Source organism: Gorilla gorilla, chromosome 2, assembly GCF_029281585.2.
Source record: "Gorilla gorilla gorilla isolate KB3781 chromosome 2, NHGRI_mGorGor1-v2.1_pri, whole genome shotgun sequence".
In the NCBI taxonomy this organism is placed as follows: Eukaryota; Metazoa; Chordata; class Mammalia; order Primates; family Hominidae; genus Gorilla; species Gorilla gorilla.
Window position 1 is genome coordinate 124,558,703 of NC_086017.1, and position 15,044 is coordinate 124,573,746.

The 15,044-nt window shown below is 44.7% G+C and overlaps 1 protein-coding gene across 3 annotated transcripts in view; it reads right to left on the reverse strand.

The window, feature by feature from the left end:
- The window catches only part of USF3 (upstream transcription factor family member 3), a 48,164-nt gene extending 39,419 nt beyond the window's left edge, over window positions 1-8,745 (reverse strand). For 2 of the 3 annotated variants that reach the window (XM_055381650.2, XM_004036074.5), the window contains exon 1: window positions 8,466-8,745. The gene's annotated coding sequence lies outside the window, so the exon portion shown is untranslated. Of the gene's footprint in view, window positions 1-6,330; window positions 6,893-8,465 lie in introns of those variants that run through there. The other variant, XM_055381649.2, reaches the window with a different exon arrangement.
- Between the last annotated feature and the right edge of the window lie 6,299 nt (window positions 8,746-15,044).

Genomic DNA, 15,044 nt, shown 5'->3' on the forward strand with positions numbered 1-15,044 from the left:
GTCTTCTGAAACTAGTATAGCTAAATTTATACAAATGTAAAATATTATTATAATCATTAACAAGCTTGCTTTGTAGTATAACTGTAAAACTGATTCCAGGGTCAGCTAATTCAAAGTTTAACTCCTTGGTCTTATGCTAGTCCCTTGATATATGATCACCTACCAGTAGTGTTTTCTCCTCTGTTACTGAATGGCCCTGAGTGCCATCTGCAGGGAAGGCCCCCACTTTTTTTTTTTTTTGAGACGGAGTCTCACCCTGCCGTGCAATGGCATGATCTTGTCTCTATGCAACCTCCACTTCCCGGGTTAAAGTGATTCTCCTACCTCAGCCTCCCTAGTAGCTGGGATTACAGGCACTTGCCACCACGCCCGGCTAATTTTTTGTATCTTTAGTAGCGATGGGGTTTCCCCATGTTGGCCAGGCTGGTCTCGAACTCCTGACCTCGTGATCCCCCCACCTTGGCCTCCCTAAGTGCTGGGATTATAGGCATGAGCCACTGCACCTGGCCAGAAGGCCCATTTTGAATTCACACTTAGCAAACCTAGTCTGTCTCTCATCAATTACTCCTAGAGCAGTGGTTCTGAAAACTGAATACTCATCAGAATTACCAGAATTCATTTCCAGAGATTGGTTCAGTATATAGGATGTAGTGTTCTTGAGGGCAGGTATTTGAGTGTGTTTCATTCACCGATGTACTCTAAGTGCCTAGAATCATGCTAGGCACATAGTGGGTAATCAACAAGTATTTGTTGAATGAAGGAATGAGTGACTGAGGTGGTGTGCAAGAATTTTTCAAAACTCCTGAAATGATTCCAAAGCACAGCCACTGTGGTCATTAATACAGATGCTGGCTGGGTGCAGTGGCTCACGCCTGTAACCCCAGCACTTTGGGAGGCTGAGGCGGGTGGATCATGAGGTCAGGAGATTGAGACCATCCTGGTTAACATGGTGAAACCCCGTCTCTACTGAAAATTAGCTGGGCGTGGTGGCGGGAGTCTGTAGTCCCAGCTACTCGGGAGGCTGAGGCAGGAGAATGGTGTGAACCTGGGAGGCGGAGCTTGCAGTGAGCCGAGATCATGCCACTGCCCTCAAGCCTGGGCAACAGAGGGAGACTCCGTCTCAAACAAACAAACAAACAAACAAACAAACAAAACAGATGCTGTCAAGCCCCCATGTACCCTTCACCTCACATCAATGAATGAAATTGTACAGTAAATAGGAATAGCCTTTGATGTCAGACTTGGGATCACATCTCAAAGCTGGCAGGTACTGGCTATCTGGTTTTGAAATAAGTACCCTTTAGAGTCTCAGCATCCTCACATTTAAAACTGGGAGAGTCTCACCAACTCCTTAGAGGACTGTTACAAGTTTACATGATGATACATTTTACCGATCTAGCAAAGTGCCTGGTACATAGCAGGTGCTCAATACATGTTAGTTGACTTTCTTCCATTTCCCCCTTAATTTACTGAGAAGATAGAAGTCAAGTCATCTGGTCCAAGTTCCTTAACTGGATTCTACATTTACCGTAAATCCTATAAATCTATAAATCTATCCTTTCAGGCCTCCAGGACTTCTTAAAGTTAATTATTTGATCTGAGAAAAGGGAAACTATATTTGATTCTTTCCACTTTAGCACTATTTTCTCTCTTAACCAGCTCTCCTTCCAAAATGCAAGGATTTTCCTCATGTTAAACAATAATTTACTGCCTTTTCTGCCTACAAGTCTATTTCTCTCCTCATGTTCCTGTGAAACTTCTCACCTCTCCAACTTGGCCAATCTCTCCTAAACCTTCTGGCTGCTCCAGCCAACCAAAGCTGCTTCCTTGGAGGTCAGGGGTATTTTTCACCAATCATAGGTCATTTTCCTCTTGGCAGGATTTGAGGCTGCTGATCTCTCTCTTTCTTGAAATTCTCTCTCCTAGGTTGTCTTTCTCCTCTCCAATTATGCATCCTCTTTCTCTAACATGAACGCTTTTCTTTCTCCTTTGAGTTCCAAGGCCCAACAATCTCTTCTCTTTTTCAGGTTTGCTTTTTCCCTACAAAGGCTTAAACTGCTTCTGCGCAAAAGCTTTTATGTTTTTGTAAGAAAGCTACCTTTCAACTCTGACTTTGCCCCTAATCTTTGGTTAGGCAAAGCTCTCTTCAGAACACTGCATTTTGAACAAATTAACAAGTCTGTTTGGAATGTGTTAAATTCCCTTTTCTCTTAGGAGATCTATTTCCAAGTTCACCATTTTATCAATGACACCAAAAATTTAACATGGATCTAGACCCAAAAATAATCTTCATATCTTCTCACCAAATTATATCAATTATTTTCATAATGTTCATCTCTTCCCCTTTGTTATGACCACCTTAGATTAGGCCCCATTTTACACGTCTGGCCTTAAGCAGTCTTTGTTATTGCCCTCAGCCTTTCTCCCATTTGATGGATTTTATACCCCAATGTCTCATCAGTCTTTTCAGTTCACCATATTTACCATGTCCTCTCCTGCTGCAGACTCTACAGTACTATTTCCCACAATCTACTGCATCATATCCAAACTCCAGGTCTTGGCATTCATGACTGTACCTTCTTCACTGGCAGGTCTCACCTACTCCCTTCCACCTAGTACAACACACATAAAAGCAGGTTTTCTAGCTAATTATGCCATCTACCCTTCCCTCCTCTTCAATTCAGACAGGTTTATCCCTGTGCGCCTTATCAGCTACTTCACTTTGTGCTAAATTCATGCTATTTTCCCACTGAAATGACCTTTCCACTTTGCTCTGTTTATCCAAATCCTACCAACCCTTTAAAGTCCGGTGCAAGTCTATCCTCCTATATAAAATCTTCCCTAATATTTCTAGCAAAACTAAACCCTCTACCTATACTCTGGACTCTATCACTCTCGCTACTTAGTAAACTTCTTACATAATGTCCCTTTTCTCTCATATATTATTAATCCCTCCTTCTCTCTTAGTGCCTTCCCATTAAAAATATCCTTATTCAGGGCCAGGCACGGTGGCTCACACCTGTAATCCCAGCACTTTGAGAGGCCAAGGGAGGTGGATCACTTGAGTTCAGGAGTTTGAGACCAGCCTGGGAAACAAAGCAAAACCCCATCTCTACCAAAAATACAAAAAATTAGCCAGGTGTGGTGCTGCAAACCTGTAATCCCAGCTAATCAGGAGCCTGAGGTAGGAGGGTGGCTTGAGCCCAGGAGGCGAAGGTTCCAGTGAGCCAAGATCGCACCACTGCACTCCAGCCTGGGAGACAGAGTGAGATCCCATCTCAACAAAAATAAAAATAAATCCTTATTCAACGTTTTCCATGTAAAAACCTAAAATGATTTTTCTCCTGATCTTGCAACTCCCTACAGGTGTCCCCATTCTTCCTCCCAACCAACAGCCTTCTTGAACAAGTTGTTTACACTTACTACCCCCTCTTCCTCACTTCCTATTCACCAACCAGCTGTTACCTGACTTTTATTCCTAAAACTGCTTAAACCAAGCTCAACAAAAGACTTCCACACTGCCAAATCCGATGAACTTTGTAATAAATCTGTTGTTTTGGCCTTCTGACAATAATATCCTGCCTTTCCTTCGGAGATCTTCTCTGTCCCATTCCTGAAATCTGATAGGACCATCAAACACATGCTCACCTCTGGGGTGGGCATGGGGCTAACTAATAAGACTCCCTGCACAAGGAGAATATCTTGCTGAGGCTGAGTTAGCCCCATGGATCCTTGTGATCCTGGGAGCTTCTGTTTTCCTGGCCTTCCCAAGGCTTCATTATTCTATCTCCCTTTCTTTCTGTGAGTTTATCCAATATCCATTTGCTGCTTAGCCAAATTCAATCTCTATTGTTTATAACCAAAGAGAAATTGGTCCCTCAAATGACACTGAGGTAGACAGTGGTGACACCACAATTTCTTCCCCTTATCTCCTTCTCTTTGGTTTCTGCTGTTTAAGGAATTCCTGAGAACTCTTCATTATCCTCTTTAAAGATTTCTCTGATCCCTAGAGCAGTGGTCCCAACCTTTTTGGCACCAGGGACTGGTTTCATGGAAGACAATTTTTCCATGGACAGGGAGTGGAGCAGATGGTTTCAGGATGAAACTGTTCCATCTATCTCAGGCATTAGATGATCATAAGGAACGTGCAACCTAGATCCCTTGCATGTGTGGTTCAGAATAGGGCTCGCACTCCTATGATAATCTAATGCTGCCGCTGATCTGACAGGAGGGTAGCTCATCTCCTGCTGTGCGGCCTGGTTCCTAACAGGCCACTTGGGGATCCCTGCCTTAGAGGTTAGACTAAATACCCTTCTTCATACTCCCAAACATCCTAATACTCCACAATGTCTTAACATGAAATACAATCTATATACTTACTAGTTTTCACCACCAGACTATAATAAATGGTAGAAACTTATTACTCCATTACTGAGTGTTAATTATTGAGAATACAAATATGAAAAATATTCATATTATTCATATTACTGAGAACACAAACATGAAAAAAAATTTCATGTTTGTATCCTCAACAATTAGCACTCAGTAACTGAGTAATAAATGTCTGCTGAAAGAATATCTGGTCTTTCCTTTTTTTTTGTATTAATCATTATATCATATATTTTACATACTTATGTTTAATTTAGCATCTAATGAATACTCCATTGAGTTCCTAATAAGTCTAAAAAGTTCTTATGAGCTGAGTCCACCATTTACTATTTCTGTATTCTCTTCAGTACCTAACAGTGTTGGGCACATGGTAAATACTCAATAAATACTTGGTGAACTGAATTAAAAACACAGTATTAGCACACTAATAGAAACAACTTATCATGTCCTACTGATCTAATTAAAAGATCTGGCCTTCTGAAGTAGTGCAATTGTCCCCATATGGAAATTTTAATGAGAAAAAGAAAAATTATCCAATTGGACAGTTAACCACTTTCTCTTAGCAAGAGTTCCACAAATATTTTATGAATAATAAGTGTATACCTTTACAGCACAGAGCAAAAGACTCAGGACACATATATGCCTGTGCATACTGGAAGGAAGATTACATATTTAAGGGGTCTGTCACAACTACAATCACTTAGATTCTACTAACCTTTAACAAATCTGTAATAGGAGTATAGGACATAAAAATATTTAATAGCAAAATCAATTAATGCCAAATCAACTTACGTTCAAGATGTATATGGCGATCTTTTTATAATGTATAACATGGCAGTCATTTACTCATTTAAGAACATTTATTAACTGCCTAGTAATCACAAATGCAATGTTAGGTCCCAAAAATACAAAGATAAAAAGAACACAGTTCCTATGTTAGTGGAGTTCTATTTCTGCCATGTTGCAATGGTATTCAAGAATATGTGAATGGTACCCCCTGGAGTTGCTCAACATGGAGGCCCTGGTTAGCAGTATGGTGGGGAAGGCATATAAACACATACTTATGGCAGTGTGCTAAGTGCTAGCACAGAAACAAGTACAACTGTTACGGGGCCACGGAAGATAAATAATCTACTAATGAAATTAAGAAAAGATATGAAAAAAATGGATGTCTATACAGGAATTCAATGCTAGTTAAGGTATGATGACATCTAACATACCTAAGATGAAATCAAACCTAAAACTATGGTTGCAGGAAGAGTCAGAAGGGTTCCAAACCAAACCAATCCAACTTAAAGAAAACCACTGTGAAAGAGATGAAAAATAAAATATTCCTTATCATAACATTTGAGAACAATGAAACACATACACATAGAACTTAAACTGCCACATACTGTAAGCCTAAAGAGAATCTTTTAACCATGTAGCATAGAAGTTCAAAGGGGGTCGATCACTAAGAACTAGAGTAAGCTATCCAGAAAACTTTCATAAAAGTGTAATTAGAACTATTATTGGCGGTAGGGAGGAATAGAGGAAAGGTGTCCATATCCTGAGAAAGGTCAACGTCAACGTCTGTAGCAAAAGCAGTGGGGGGAAAGTTGGACACATGAGTGAGGCCTGATTTAGAAAAGCCCAGAACACAAGCTTAGCTTTTGGACGTAGTCTCATGGGAGTTCTCAGCCAGGGCTACTGAACAGAATCACCTGGAGAGCTTTAAAAAATATGCCCATGGCAGAGCTTTACTCCAGATCAAAAATAAGAGAGTTTCTGGGAGAAGTGGCCTGGGCATTAAAACTTAAAGACACACAAGGTGATGCTCATGTACAGTCTGGATTGAGAACTACTGGACTAGAGAACAGAGAGGTAAAGCATGACAGATATGATTAAGGCTCAAGCTTGATTTAAGACCCTGTTTATAAGCAACAAATTTGAGCTGATTACCTGTTGAAGCTTATCTTCTAACCTGAGTTAAAAATTCTGTTTTCTTAGTGTTTCTTTCCCCTTGTTGACAAGGCTAAGCTCTGAAAATAGGAAAAGTACCCATCAATTTCTCATACATGACTGGTTCATTGAGTGTAAGGTCTACAACCTTAGAATTTTACTTCCACGATGTTCCATAGACGACTAACCTAGAAAATAAGTATTTCAATTCTAAGCTGCTCTTACATCCCTGCAATGCACTCCTTTTGTATCAGCGAATGTTCTAGGCTGCATCCAGATTTTGCAAAACTCCTAAATACAGGGAGATCCCAATACCTATGTACACCTAAGTCTTTTAGCTTAGACCAGGAGTGTCCAATCTTTTGACCTCCCTGGGGCACACTGGAAGAAGAAATGTCTTGGGCCACCCATAAAACACACTAATACTAACGATAGCTGCTGAGCTTAAATAAATAAGTAAATAAATAACACACACAAAAATCTCATAATGTTTTTAAAAGTTTACAAATTTGAGGCCGGGCGCAGCGGCTCATGCCTGTAATCCCAGCACTTTCGGAAACAGAGGCAGGCGGATCACCTGAGGTCAGGAGTGTAAGACCAGCCTGGCCAACATGGAGAAACCCTGTCTCTACTTAAAGAAATAAAAATTAGCTGGGCTGGTGGCATGCACCTGTAATCCCAGCTACTCAGGAGGCTGATGCAGGAGAATTGCTTGAACCCAGGAGGCGGAGGTTGCAGTGAACTGAGATAACACCACAGCATTCCAGCCTCGGCGACAGAGTGAGACTCTGTCTCAAAAAAAATAAAAGAAAGTTTACGAATTTGTCTTCTTGTCTTGGGCCGCATTAAAAGCCGTCCTTGGACGGGGGTTGGAAAAGCTTGGCTTAGGCTAAAGCAAAACTGCTTTAGGATTAAGCATTCATTCTTGCATGCATACATTACACTACTTCTGCTTTCAGAAGTGCAATTACAATGTATTTTACTTCTTTTGTAACAAATACTTTGAGTACTTAAAGAGAAACAACACATGTATCCCAAACAGCAACTCTGTACTATGTTAAACAACTCTGTACTATGTTTCTCTCCTATGGGAGAGAAAAAAGTCATCAAGGTGAATGGAGAGTAGGACAGCCTGTTGATCCTTCAAAAGGTAGGTTTGTCTGTTTGGTTTTCTTTACAAAAGAGCAAACCTGGGAATATGTTTCAGGATCCACGTAACTCACCGTAAGATTTATTCAAGAAATCTGTACGTTGTTTATAGGTAAGGAAATGTCTTCTTTGCCTACACAGTTGGCCACGACTGTCTTGTTTTGTGTGGTGTTAGGTTACTGTATCTACTTGATGGTAAAAATGTTACGAGAACGGAAGTTGAAATTCTGCACTTTGGTTTATGCAGTCTCTTATTTCCAGATAAAGTTAATAAACGCGAAGGACCATATCCCAATGTAACGAGGAGGGTTGGGAGGACAAGCTTCAAGAACGAGTGGGGTGAGTTCAACTATCAAAATTGTAAACACGAACAAGAGTCCAGGAATCTTATATTTCATCCGGATACATGAAAGTAGATTTCAAGAGTTGGTCATTCACTTGCACTGCTTCTACTCAGAAAGCAAAAGAATGGCTTCTAAAAAGAAAACACAAGCCTAACACTTCGACAGAGGGGTGAGAGGGAAAAAGCAAGCCACATGAGTATGACGAACGGGTACGAAAGAAATTCAGAGGGCAAGGAAAGAAGGGGAATGAAGAAGACAGAAAAAGGTGAAGGAGGCGGGCAAAGGCCATCTGGTGTGAACCTGGCTGCCCAGCTCTTTATGCACCCAGGGCAGCGTGGGGCCCCTCTCGCCCCGCGCGCATCTAGGAGCTGGGGCGCAGTGCGAGCCCCCCACGGGCCTGGCAGCCGGGGACGCAGGGCGGGCGGGAGATGAGGGGTGCGCACGCCGCGGGCGCTGGCACCCCACCAGGTGCCGCACGCAAGGGTCCCCACGAAGGAGGCGCACTTAGCGCAGCCCTGGCCTCCGGGAGCAGGAAGGGGGTGGGTGGAGCTGAGCCCGGGGCCGCCCCCCGGAGCCGCCCCCGCAGCCCTGGCCCCCGCCCCCCGCCCCGGCTGTCAGCGGCCCCCTCCCGCAGTCACTTACCCGCCGGCTGCGCGGTCTCGGCCGCGGTGGCGGCGGCGACGGCGGCGACCCCCGCCTGGGTCATGATCCCAGGAGGGGAAGGCAGGAGTGTCTGACCGTCTGGGCGAATCTCTCCGTCCGCGGCCACCGCCTGCTCCTCCGGGGCTGGGGGAGCGCGGGCCCAGGCCCTCCTCTCCCCCCGCCCCCGCCGCCTCTTTTTGCGGCCACCGCAGCCGCTGCGAGCCCGAGCCCTCAAGGCCGGAGACCCGGCAGCAGCACGGCCTTAACTTTCCCAGCCCCCCCTCCCCCCGCCCCTCCCCGCCCCTCCCGCGGCCGCAGCTCAGCAAGCGAACAGCCTACCCTGGGTGCGCCGCGTTCCCGCCTCTTTCACTCAACCCGCCAATCAGGCTGCGGGAACGCTGCCGTGGTAGCCAATAAGAAGACAGAATGCCGTTGCACTACGCTAGAGGGCGGGAGGAGGCGGAGAGGAAACCAAGGAGTGAACGGGGATCGGGCGGCCCAATGAGGAGGACCGGGGGGCGGAGGTGTGCAAGTTGGGTTGAAGAAACAGGAAATATTCTTAAAGGTAGAGTGACGGACAGGAAGGAAAGCCAGTAGGTGAATGGGAAAGAGGTGGGCCTGGTTCCTTAAAGGGGACGCCTTGAGAACCTAGAAAAGGTGTTTTAAGAAACTTCTTTGTATCTTCTTCTGTGGTCTCTTTTCTTCGTCTTTCGGTAGGAGTTTGGAAGTGGAAAAATTGAAAAGGAAGAGGGCACGGAAGTCTTTCGGAATAGTTAGCCCCTCAACTTGGAGGGCAGGAAGGTGAGAAGATACGTCTTAGTAAATGTGGAGAAGAAAGAATCAGACGTTTCCGACTTCTCGATAACTGGAAGATTGTTGCTGACTTGACGCTGCTCGCATTCGTAGGCTGTGGTCTCTTGTCATCCTTTATTTGCAACAACACACAGATTTCTGTGAATTGGAGATGGCCATGTTCAGAAATGCCCTGGGGGCCTCCCAGCTGGGACAAGGGAGTTTGGCATTGGGGGATGGGGTTTGAGATCTCAAGCCTGGGTTACTAAATACCTGGATCTAGGAGAGGTAGGGCCAGGGGTCACGAAATGGAGACCTGAGTGCCCCTTAACTCCAGGATCGGTGTGGAGCCCTTGGAACCGTGATCACAACTCCCTTTTCCTAGTTTCGCTTCATATTTTATAACCTCCTGCTGAAACAGGTGTCCTCCACCTAGTTGTGGTTATAGATTTCCAAGCCCTTCCACAACCAGATTTGGAAATATCCCAGATCTTAGATGTCCATGGGCTAACTTCCAGAAGGTGCACACAGGGCATGGCATAATGGGAATTACTTGAGCCTGTATACAGAAGCAGCAGACATCGCATTGAGCAAAAGGGTAAAGGTTAACAGTAACGGAGTCTTATGTTTGTACAGCAGATTGAAAAACTATGATGAAACGGAAGGCCTGTAATGTTGCTTATAAACTGTGGCACTAATAAACAGGCTAGAAATTTTCTTTAACTCATCCATCTAGGCACACGAAGTTCTAATTAGCCTTTGAACAGACTTGGCACATCCAAATCAAAGCTGCAGATAAGAAAGATTCTACGAGTCAGAGCCATAATAGCAATGCTAATAACATCACCATAAAATTGTATAGTATTGGTATGCTCAGCCATAGGAAACAATTTCCAGTGTGTTCAGAATACAAGGTATTTCTCGTTAACAAATATCATATCTAGGGTGTGCATGGTTTCCTAAACAACTGCAATGCATCAATCCTAAAGTAAAAACAAATAGTTTTGATGATTCATGAAACAGAATTTAACCATTCCTTTAGATCACCTTTAAAAAATACACATTAATATATTTCTGGCACGATATAGACGTAGAAAAGAAGAACAATTTCCGTTTGATAAAGATCAGAATATTAGCTTTTTAAATTAGTCCTTGTTACCTAAGTGTAGCCTAAATCCCAAACAGGGATTTTTCTCTTTTCTTTTCTTTTTCTTTTCCTTTTCTTCCCTTTCCCTTTCGCTTTCCTTTCCTTTCCTTTGTTTTCTTTCTTTTCTTTTTTCCTGCGACAGGGTCTCCCTCTGTTGCCAAGGCTGAAGGTCAGTGGCACTGGAACAGCTCACTGCAGCCTCCACCTCCCAAACTCAAGCGATCCTCCCACCTCAGCCTCCCAAGTAGCTGGAACCACATGCCCGGCAATTATTTTTTTCTTTTGGATAGAGATGGGGGTCACATTATGTTGCCCAGGTTGATCTTCAACTCCTGGGCTGAAGCCCAGAGATCTTTTTTTTTTTTTTTGGCTTTACCCATTCAACATCAGTTTCAGATAATCACACAAGTCCTATTTTCAAACTAGCTGGCAGTGCTTACAGTGACCTATATTGGTGGTAAAATATACTGGCCAAGTGAAACTGGTCTATAGGGCTGTTAGTTCATTTTTTTCAAGTGGACAGAGTGAATCTGATTTTCACCCACATTCTTGAGACTTTTCAATGGTGCTGAAAGACTATTTGCATGATATATAAGTACTTCCTTGCATCCCCAGTTTCATATCAAGACCTCCGTTTTTTCGTACTACTGGAGATGAGTGACTGCGGGAGGAGGCTACTGAAAGCCTGGGGCGGCGGCCAGAGCTGCGGGGAGGCCCCGGCCTCAGCTCCACCCACCCCCATCCTGCTCCAGGAGGCAAGAACGCGCAAAGTGCGCCTCCTTCCTAGGGACCACTGTGTGCGGTACCTGGGGGGTGCCAGCGCCCGCGGGGTGCGCACCCCTCTTTTCCCCGCCTGCCCCGCGTCCCCGGCTGCCAGGCCCGTAGATGCGCGCGGGGCGACAGGGCTCCCATGCTGCCCTGAGTGCATAAAGAGCTGGGCAGCCAAGTTTACACCAGGTGACCTTTGCCCGCCTCCTTCACCTTTTCCTGTCTTCTTCACCCCCTCTTCTTTTCTTGCCCTCTGATTCTCTTTCGGAACCACTCGACTCCTGTAGCTTGCTGGGTTTTTTAGTTTTTCTTGTGTGTTTGTTTTTTGAGACGGAGTCTTGCTCTGTCGCCCAGGCGACTCACTGCAACTTCTGCCTCCCGGATTCAAGCGATTCTCCCGCTTCAGCCTCCTGAGTAGCTGGGATTACAGGAGCACGCTGCCACGCCCGGCTAATTTTTTTGTATTTTTAGTAGAGATGGGGTTTCACCATGTTGGCCAGACTGGTCTCGAACTCCTGACCTCAGGCAATCCGCCTGCCTTGGCCTCCCAAAGTGCTGATTTCAGACGTGAGCCACAGCGCCCGGCCTTTTTTTTTTTTTTTTTTTTTTAAATGGAGTCTCGCTCTCACCCAGGCTGGAGTGCAGTGGCACGATCTCGGCCCACTGCAACCTCCAGCTCCGAGGTTCCAGCGATTCTCCTGTCTCAGCCTCCCGAATAGCTGGGACTACAGGCGTGCGCCACCACACCCAGCTAATTTTTCATCGTTGTATTATTTATTAGAGACAGGGTTTCACCATAATGGTCAGGTTGGTCTCGAACTCCTGACCTCGTGATCTGCCCACCTCGGCCTCCTAAAGTGCTGGGATTACAGGCGTGAGCCACGGTGCCAGGTCACTTTTTAACTCTCACTTCTCTGTCAAAGTGTTAGGCTTGTATTTTCTCTTTAGAAGCCATTCTTTTGCTTTCTGAATAGAATAAGTGAATGGCCAGTTCTCTTTTTTTAATTATTTTTTTAGAGATAGGGTCTCACCCTGTTGCCCAGGCTGAAGTGCAATGGCATGATCATAGCTCACTGCAACCTCAACTCTTGGGCTCAAGGAATCTGCCTCAGCCTCCCAAGTAGCTAGGACTACAGGCACTTGCCAGCACACCCGGCTAATTTAAAAAAAAAAAAAAAATTGTAGAGACCAGGTCTCACTATGTTCCACAGGCTGGTCTTGAACTCCTGGCCTAAAGGGGTCCTCTCTTCTGCCCTCCCAAACGACTAGAATTATAGGCGTGAGCAACCACTCCTGGCCTAAATGGCCAGCTCTTGAAATCTACTTCCATATTTCCCAAAGAAACTGCCCAACTTTCACCCAATGCGGTCATAATATTTGTTTCCACATTCCCAGTGGCAATATACATGGGCTCCAGATATTCCACAGCATGGCCAACACTTGATATTGTCACTCTTTTTTTTTAATTCTAGCCATTATAGTGAGTAAATGGTATCTCATTGTGATTTTAATTTCCATTTCTTGGCCGGGCGGGGTGGCTCACACCTGTAATCCTAGCACTTTGGGAGGCCAAGGCAGGCAGATCACCTGAGGTCAGGAGTTCGAGACCAGCCTGGCCAACATGGTGAAACCCCATGCCTACTTAAAATACAAAAATTTGCCAGGCATGGTGGCAGGCGCCTGTAATTCCAGCTACTTAAGAGGCTGAGGCAGGAGAATTGCTTGAACCTGGGAGGCAGAGATTGCAGTGAGCTGAGACTGCACCATTGCACTCCAGCCTGGGCAACAAGAGCAAAACTCCATCTGAAAAAATAATAACAATTCGCCCATTTAAAAATCAATCTGTTTGTCTTACTGAATTGTAAAAAATATTTAGGTGCTTTGGATAAAAGTTCTCTCTCAGATATGTGTTGTGCAAATACTTTCACCCAGTCAGTAACTTGCTTTTTATTTGCTTAAGAATGTCAATAAAAAATAATAATAAAACAAAATACAGGCATACCTTAGGGATATTTTGGGTTGGATTTCAGACCACCACTATAAAGAGAATATTACAAAAAAGCAAGTCACACACATTTTTGGTTTCCAAGTGCATATAAAAGTTACGTTGGGCCAGGCACTGTGGCTCACGCCTGTGGATTGCTTGAGCCCAGGACTTTGAGACCAGACTAGGCAACATAGTGAGACCTCATTGCTACAGAAAAATTAACAAATAAAAAAATGAGGCGAGAAGATCACTTGAGACTGAGGTCAAGGTTACAATGAGCCATGATCTCACCACTGCACTTCTGCCTAGGCAACAGCAGTGAGACCCTGTCTCACTAAAAAAAAAAAAAGTTATGGCTTGCCAAGTGCATTGGCTCAGGCTTGTAATCCCAACACCTTGGGAGGCTGAGGTGGGAGGATCACTTGAGGCCAGGAAATCCAGACCAGCCTGGATGACAAAGAGAGACCCTGTCTCTACCAACAATAAAAAATTTTAAATTAGCTGGTAGCATGCACCTACAGCCCCTGCTACTTGGGAGGCCAAGGTGGGAGGATTGCTGGAGCCCAGGAGTTTCGGGCTGTGGTGAGTTATGATCATGCCGCTGTACTCCAGCCTAGGCAACAGAGTGAGACCCCATCTGTTAAATAAATAGATAAAATTTTAAATGTAAAATGTTTTAAATTAAATTAAAATTGGAGTCAGTCTTCTCAAACCCTGTTGCTGCTTTATCAAATAAGTTTATGTACTATTCTAAATTCTTTGATTTCAACAATGTTCACAGCATCTTCACCAGGAGTACATTCTATCTCATGAAACTACTTTCTTTGCTCATCCATAAAAAGCAACTCCTCAGCTGGGCGCAGTGGCTCACACCTGTTATCCCAGCACTTTGGGAGGCCGATGTGGGAGGATCATGAGGTCAGGAGTTCGAGACCAGCCTAGCCAACATGGTGAAACCCCACCTCTACTAAAAATACAAAAATTAGCCAGGCATGGTGGCACGCACCTGTAGTCCCAGCTACACAGGAGGCTGAGGCAGGAGAATCACTTGAACCTGGGAGGCAGAGGTAGTGAGCCAAGATTACGCCACTGCACTCTAGCCTGGGCGAGAAAGCGAGACTCCGTCTCAAAAAAAAAAAAAAAAAAGAGCAACTCCGCATGTATTCAAGTTTTATCATGAGATTGCACCAATTCAGTCTCATGTTCTGGCTCTACTTTTAATTCTAGTTCCCTTGCTATTGCCACATCTGCAGTTATTTCCTCCACTGAAGTCTTGAATTCTTCCCTCAAAGTCATCCATGAGAGCTGGAATCAAGTTCTTCCAAACTCCTGTTAATGTTGATATTCTGGCCTCCTCCCATGACTCACGAATGTCCTTTATTTTTTTTTTTTTTCGAGACGAAGTCTCACTCTGTTGCCCAAGCTGGAGTGCAGTGGCGTGATCTCGGCTCACTGCAACCTCTGCCTCATGGGTTCAAGCAATTTTCCTGCCTCAGCCTCCCGAGTATCTGGGATTACAGGCAGGCACCACCATGGCTGGCTAATTTTTGTATTTTTAGTAGAGACGGGGTTTCACCATGTTGGTCAGGCTGGTCTGGAACTCCTGACCTTGTGATCTGCCTGCCTCGGCCTCACAAAGTGCTGGGATTATAGGCGTGAGCCACTGTGCCTGGGGCACGAATGTTTTTTTTTTTTTTTTTTTTTTTTTTTTTGAGATGGAGTTTCACTCTTGTTGCCCAGGCTGGAGTGCAAGGGCACAATCTCGGCTCACCACAACCTCCGCCTCCCAGGTTCAAGCGATTCTCCTGCCTCAGCCTCCCCAGTAGCTGGGATTATAGGCATGTGCCACTACGCCCGGCTAATTTTGTATTTTTAGTAGAGACGG